This window comes from Balaenoptera musculus, chromosome 1 (genome assembly GCF_009873245.2).
Source record: "Balaenoptera musculus isolate JJ_BM4_2016_0621 chromosome 1, mBalMus1.pri.v3, whole genome shotgun sequence".
NCBI classification, from domain to species: Eukaryota; Metazoa; Chordata; class Mammalia; order Artiodactyla; family Balaenopteridae; genus Balaenoptera; species Balaenoptera musculus.
Window position 1 is genome coordinate 97390842 of NC_045785.1, and position 7795 is coordinate 97398636.

General features: G+C 36.7%; 1 non-coding gene across 1 annotated transcript; it reads left to right on the top strand.

Annotated features, from left to right (window-relative positions):
• Positions 1–6885: 6885 nt before the first annotated feature.
• On the top strand, positions 6886–6992 carry LOC118887737. Its single transcript, XR_005018139.1, has one exon. It is a non-coding gene; the product is annotated as a U6 spliceosomal RNA (small nuclear RNA).
• The last annotated feature ends 803 nt before the right edge of the window (positions 6993–7795 follow it).

The following is a 7795-nucleotide window of genomic DNA, read 5'->3' on the forward strand; positions in this document are numbered from 1 at the left end:
ATCTCAGAAATAGAATGGAGGAATGGGTCAAGAAAATACAAGAAATGTTTAACAAGGACCTAGAAGAACTAAAGGACAAACAATCAGTGATGAACAACACAATAACTGAAATGAAAAATACAATAGAAGGAATCAATAGCAGAATAATTGAGGGAGAAGAATGAATGAGTGAGCTGGAAGATAGAATGGTGGAAATAACTGCCTAGGAGCAGAATAAAGAAAAAAGAATAAAAAGAAAGGAGGACAGTCACAGAGATTTCTGCAACAACATTAAATGCACCAACATTCGAATTATAGGGGTCCCAGAAGAAGAAGAAAGAGAGAAAAGACCTGAGAAAATACTTGAAGAGATTATAGTCGAAAGCTTCCCTAACATGGGAAAGGAAATAGCCACCCAAGTCCAGGAAGTGCAGAGAATCCCACACAGGATAAATCCAAGGAGAAACATGTTGAGACACCTATTAATCAAACCAACAAAAATTAAATTCAAAGAAATATTGAAAGCAGCATGGGAAAAGCAACAAATAACAGACAAGGGAAACCCCATAAAGTTATCAACTGATTTTTCAGCAGAAACTCTGCAATCCAGAATAGAGTGGCAGGATATATTTAAAGTGATGAAAGGGAAGAACCTACAACCAAGATTACTCTACCCAGCAAGGATCTCATTCAGATTCGACAGAGAAATCAAAAGCTTTACAGACAAGCAAAAGCTAAGAGAATTCAGCACCACCAAACCAGCTATACAACAAATGCTAAAGGAACTTCTCTAAGTGGGAAACACAAGAGAAGAAAAGGACTTACAAAAATAAACCCAAAACAATTAAGAAAATGGTACTAGGAACATACATATCGATAATTACCTTAAATGTGAATGGATTAAATACTCCAACCAAAAGACACAGGCTAGCTGAATGGATACAAACACAAGACCTGTATATATGCTGTGTACAAGAGTCCCACTTCAGACCTAAGGACACATACAGACTGAAAGTGAAGGGATGGAAAAAAGATATTCCATGCAAATAGAAATCAAAAGAAAGCTGGAGAAGCAATTCTCATATCAGACAAAATAGACTTTAAAATAAAGACTATTACAAGAGCCAAAGAAGGACACTACATAATGATCAAGGGATCAATCCAAGAAGAAGATATAACAATTTTAAATATATATGCACCCAACATAGGAGCACCTCAATACATTAGGCAACTGCTAAAAGCTATAAAAGAGGAGATCAACAGTAACACAAAAATAGTGGGGGACTTTAACACCTCACTACACCAATGGAAAGATCATCCAACAGATGAATGAAGGAAGCAGAAGCTTAAATGACACAATAGACCAGATAGATTTAATTGATATTTAGAGGCCATTCCATCTGAAAACAGCAGATAAACTTTTTCTCAAGTGCACATGGAACCAGCTCCAGGATAGATCACACCTTGGGTCACAATCCAGCCTCGGAAATTTAAAAATTGAAATCTGTCAAGCATCTTACGGACCACAACGCTATGGAGATTAGAAATCAATTACAGGGGAAAAAACGCAAAAAAACACAAACACTTGGAGGTTAAACAAACGTTACTAATAACCAAGAGATCACTGAAGAACGCAAAGAGAGAATCAAAAAAAAGAGACGACAATGGCAAAGAAAACACAACCACCAAAACCTCTGGGATGCAGCAAAGCGTCCTAAGAGGGAAGTCGATAGCACACCAATTACCGTCAAGATATGAGAAAAATCTCATAAACAATCAACCACACACCTAAAGGAACTAGAGAAAGAAGACGAAAAAAAACCCCCAAAGTTAATAGAAGGAAAGAAATCAGAAAAAAGTGAGGGAGAAAGAAGAAATAGAAACAAAGCAAACAATAGCAAAGATCAATGAAAAGGAAAGCTGGCTTTGAGAAGATAAACAAAATTGATAAACCTTTAACAAGACTCCCAAGAAAGAAAAGGGAGATAACGCAGAAATAAGAGAATTAGAAATGAAAAGGAGAAGACAACGACTACATGTGAATACACAGGATCATGAAAGAGTACTTACAGCAACGATATGCCAATAAAATGGACACCTGGAAGAAATGGGACAAATTCTCAGAAAAAGCACAAACTTCAAAGACTGAACCAGGAAGAAATAGAAAATATAAACAGACCATCACAAGCCCTGAAATGGAAACTGTGAAAAATCTTCCAATAAACAAAAGTCAGGACCAGATGGCTTCACAGGAGAATTCTATCAAACATTTAGAGAAGACCTAACACTATCCTTCTCAAACTCTTCCAAATATAGCAGAGGGAGGAACTCCAAACTCAAACTACGAGGCCACCATCACCCTGATATCAAAACAGACAAAGATACGACAAAAAAAGAAAATTACAGACCAAGATCACTGATGAAATAGATGCAAAAATCCTCAACAAAATACTAGCAAACAGAATCCAACAGCACATTAGAAGGATCATACACCATGAACAAGTGGGGCCCAGGAATGCAAGGATTCTTCACTATATGCAAATCAAACAACGTATACACCATATTAACAAATTGAAGGATAAAAACCATATGATAATCTCAATAGATGCAGAAAAAGCTTTTGACAAAATTCAACACCCATTTATGATAAAAACTCTCCAGAAAGTGGGCATAGTGGGAACCTACCTCAACATAATAAAGGCCATATATGATAAACCCACAGCAAACATCATTCTCAATGGTGAAAAATTGAAAGCATTTCCTCTAAGATCAGGAACAAGACAAGGATGCCCGCTCTTGACACTATCATTCAACATAGTTTTGGAAATCCTATCCATGGCAATCAGAGAAGAAAAAGAAATAAAAGGAATACAAATTGGAAAAGAACTAAAATGTCACTGTTTGCAGATGACATGATACTATACATAGAAAATCCTAAAGATGCCACCAGAAAACTACTGATGCTTATCAATGAATTTGGTAAAGTTGCAGGATACAAAATTAATGCACAGAAATCACTTGCATCCCTATACACTAGCAATGAATTAGCAGAAATATAAATTAAGGAAACAATCCCATTTACCATTGCAACAAAAAGAATAAAATACCTAGGAATAAAACTACCTGAGGAGACAAAAGACCTGTATGCAGAAAACTATAAGATACTGATGAAAGAAATCAAAGATGACACAAACAGATGGAGAGATATACCATGTTCTTAGATTGGAAGAAACAAGTTTTTCAAAATGATTCTATTTCCCAAAGCAGTCTACAGATTCAATGCAATCCCTATCAAATTACCAATGGTATTTTTCACAGAACTAGAACAAAAAATTTTACACTTTGTATGGAAACACAAAAGACCCCAAATAGCCAAAGCAATCTTGAGAAAAAAACAAAACAGAACAAAACAAACAAACAAACATGGAGGTGAAAGAATCAGACTCCTTGACTTCAGACAGTACTACAAAACCATAGTGATCAAAACAGTATGCTACTGGCACAAAAACAGAAATATAGATCAATGGAACAGGCTAGAAAGCCCAGAGATAAACCCACATACCTATGCTCACCTAATCTATGATAAAAGAGGCAAGAATATACAATGGAGAAAAGACAGCCTCTTCAATAAGTGGTGCTGGGAAAACTGGACAGCTACATGTAAAAGAATGAAATTAGAACACTCCCTAACACCATACACAAAAATAAACTCAAAATGGATTAAAGACCTGAACGTAAGACCAGACACTACAGAACTCTTAGGGGAAAACATAGGCAGAACACTCTTTGACATAAATTACAACAAGATCTTTTTGACCACCTCCTAGAGTAATGAAAATAAAAACAATAATAAACAAATGGGACCTAATGAAACTTAAAATCTTTTGCACAGCAAAGGAAACCATAAACAAGACGAAAAAACAACCCTCAGAATGGGAGAAAGTATATGCAAACGAAGCAACTGACAAGGGATTAATATCCAAAATATACAAATAGCACGTGCAGTTCAATTTCAAAAAAACAAACAACCCAGTCAAAAAATGGGCAGAAGACCTAAATAGACATTTCTCCAAAGAAGATATACAGATTGCCAACAAACACATGAAAGGATGCTCAACATCACTAATCATTAGAGAAATGCAAATCAAAGCTACAATCAAAGCTACAATCACCTCACACTGGTCAGAATGGCCATCATCAAAAAACCTACAATCAATAAATGCTGGAGAGGGTGTGGAGAAAAGGGAACCCTCTTGCACTGTGGGTGGGAATGTAAATGGATGCAGCCACTATGGAGAACAGTATGGAGGTTCCTTAAAAAACTAAAAATAGAACTGCCATATGACCCAGCAATCCCACTATTGGATGTATACCCAGAGAAAACCATAATTCCAAAAGATGTATGCACCCCAATATTCATTGCAGCTCTATTTACAATTGCCAGGACATGGAAGCAACCTAAATGTCCATCAACAGTGGAATGGATAAAGAAGATGTGGTACATATATACAATGGAATATTATTCAGCTATAAAAAGGAATAAAATTGTGCTATATGCAGAGACATGGATGGACCTAGATACTGTCATACAGGGTGAAGTAAGTCAGCAAGAGAAAAACAAATATCGTATATTAACACATATATGTGGAATGTAGAAAAATAGTACAGATGAACCTATTCGCAAAGCAGAAATAGAGACAGAGACATAAAGAACAAACGCATCAACACCAAGGGAGGAAAGGGGGTGGGTCGGATAAATTGGGAGATTGAGATTGATATATATACACTACTATGTAAAATAGATAACTAATGAGAACCTACTGTATAGCACAGGGGGGGAAAAAAGAAGATACAATCTGTTTGTAAGACATATATTAAGGTAACCTTAAAAATGCATTTTAATATACAGTAGTTGTAGACAAATACTGTTTGATTCCACTTATACAAGGTACCTAGAATAGTCAAATTCATAGAGTCAGAAAGTACATTGAATGATGCCAGGGGCCAAGGAGTGAGGGGTGGGTTGGGGAGGGGGAATGGGGAGTTAGTGTTTAATGAGGACAAAGTTTCAGTTTAGGAAGTTGAAAAATTCTGGAGATGAATGATGGTGAGATTTGCACAACTATGTGAATGTATTTAGTGCCACAGAACTGTACAGTTAAATATGGTTAAAATCATGTGTTTTATATTATGTGACTTTTACCACAATAAAAAAAAACTTTAAAAAAAATCAGGAGACTTTCCTGCTGGAAACCCTTCAATAACTATGTTTCTCTTAGAATAAAGTCCAGATTCCTTATTATGCCTACCAGGCTCTACATGATATGCTTTACTCTTAGGTCTTCAACCTCACCCCCTGCCATTACCACTCTTTTATTCTATGCTTTAGTTATGTTAAAATTTATTTAGTTGCTCTAAGCTTTATCAGTACTAAACTTTTCCCACTCATCCACTGATCCACTTTGTCTGGATAATTCTTACCCTCTGCTTTCTCTAAGAAAGTTTTCCTTAATACTGTAAAGTTTAGTATTGAAATTGAGCAGAACCCTGTGGGGCTCCTGGGCTCAAAAGCCTTTCTGTCTCCTGTTTCTTGACTCCGGCCTCCATGACCTTCCCTGGGTTCCAAAGGGCAGAGTCCAACAGTTGTTAATCGGGGAAAGGAAGGAATGCAAAGACAAGGGAGGGGCAGCCAGGAAACAATAGTGCAGTCTTAAGGCATGGTCCTGGTTCCACCTCAAGGGATGCACATAACAATGTCTTTAAGCTCTTTAACATGTCATCATTCTTCACACCAGAGAAAGACCACCTGAGGTTACATTAAAGGAACCAGAGAAACTGATCAAGAAGATTACCTGAGATCAGATTAGAGGAGTGGAGGCCCTGCATACACCCTAATCTTATCAGCAACCTCACCCTTGAACCATTGCTATAAAACTCCTCATCAAATCCTCGCCTGTTGGGACACATAGTTGTTGGGGCAGGAGACTACTATGTCCACCTTTGCCTGGCAAAGCAATAAAGCTATTCTTTTCTACTTCACCCAAAACTCTGTCTCCAAGATTCGATTTCGCACTGGTGCACAGAGGCTGAGCTTTCGGCATCAATATCTATTGAGATTTTATCAAGTATGAGATAGTGTGCTAAGAGCTTTACATACGTATTCCTATTTAAATCTTGACAAAATGTCTCTTGTGTTTACCTCCATAACACACTCATAGAAATTTCATAGTTCTTATCACATTTTCTTTTGTCAACTATTTGTCTATATTAATTATATTGGCCTGATCACATTAGAAAAAGAGAGGGGAGGGCTTCCCTGGTGGTGCAGTGGTTGAGAACCTTCCTGCTAATGCAGGGGACATAGGTTCGAGCCCTGGTCTGGGAAGATCCCACATGCTGCCGAGCAACTAAGCCTGTGCGCCACAACTACTGAGCCTGCGCGTCTGGAGCCTGTGCTCCGCAATGGGAGAGGCTGCGACAGTGAGAGGCCTGTGCACCGCAATGAAGAGTGGCCCCCGCTTGCTGCAACTAGAGAAAGCCCTTGCACAGAAACGAAGACCCAACACACCAAAAATAAATTAATTAATTAGTTTAAAAAAAGAAAAAGAGAGGGGAAATGTACAAATTAACTATAAATAAAAATTGGGCCATAACCACAGATATAGTTAAAATTTTACAGCCCTTGAGATAATATGGTAAAAAATATTAGGCCAATCAATTTTTTAAATGTAGGTGGTGGAGATAATTTTCTAAAATAATAGAAATCATCCAAATTGATTCAAAAAGAAAAAGAGGATTTCTGTTTCTGATAAGACAACAGACAATATTACTAGACTAAACTTCCTATTTTAAATAACTAAGATGCTAGATAAAAACTTTAAAATGTTTTATTAAGAGCACTGTTGAATGCTTGATTCAACAGCACATATGCTAAAATTGGAATGATACAGAGAAGATTAGCATGGCCCCTGCACAAGGATAATACACAAATTTGCGAAGCGTTCCATATTTAAAAAAAAAAAAAAGCGCTTTTGAGCTGTAAAGAAAGTAAGAAATTCTCAATCCAGGGATATAGTGATGGTGTGAACCAGAGAGGTAAAATGAATTTGAGGGCCTTTGCCAAACTAGATGAACTTGGGTATCAGTTTTCATAGTCTCATGGCACATGGAGTACAGGAGGAAAATTTTGTGATCTGCTCAAAATAGGGAGTATAAGAAGAGATCTTTCCCCCTTTAAGTCAAAGACCCCGAACGGTTTCACCTTAGTGTAAGAGAGAACTAGAAATACTGCTCACTTTCACCAAAGATTACGAAATCTGTCTGAACTTGGCAGTTTAGCAGAGGAAGGCAACAGCCCTAAAAAACTGAATTCATAATTTGGCTTAAGGTGTGAGATTAAATTTGCACTTAAGGTGCAAACTTATAGTGTCTGAGTCATTCTTAAACTCTCAAACTAAAAATTTAATATAGTTCCAAATAAAATGTTATCCTTAGCTCTGGCAGAAACAAAATGCACACAATTTCTGAAGGAACCCACATAATACCAGGTCTCCATGAATCTTAAAAAGCAAATTTTCAATGAAATTGAACTACTCACAGAAAAAATTCACTAAACACATGAGAAAACAAGGCACTCTTAACCAAGAGAAACAACAAAATAGGAAAGGACGCATGAAACTTCAGATATTGCAGTAACTTGACCCAAAATATAGATAGTCATGTTTTTATATATTTACAAAAATTAAGGACAGTTTTTAAAAATGTGCAGAGAAGAATCTAAAAGACTAAGCATTTTGAATAATGAAAATTTAATAAT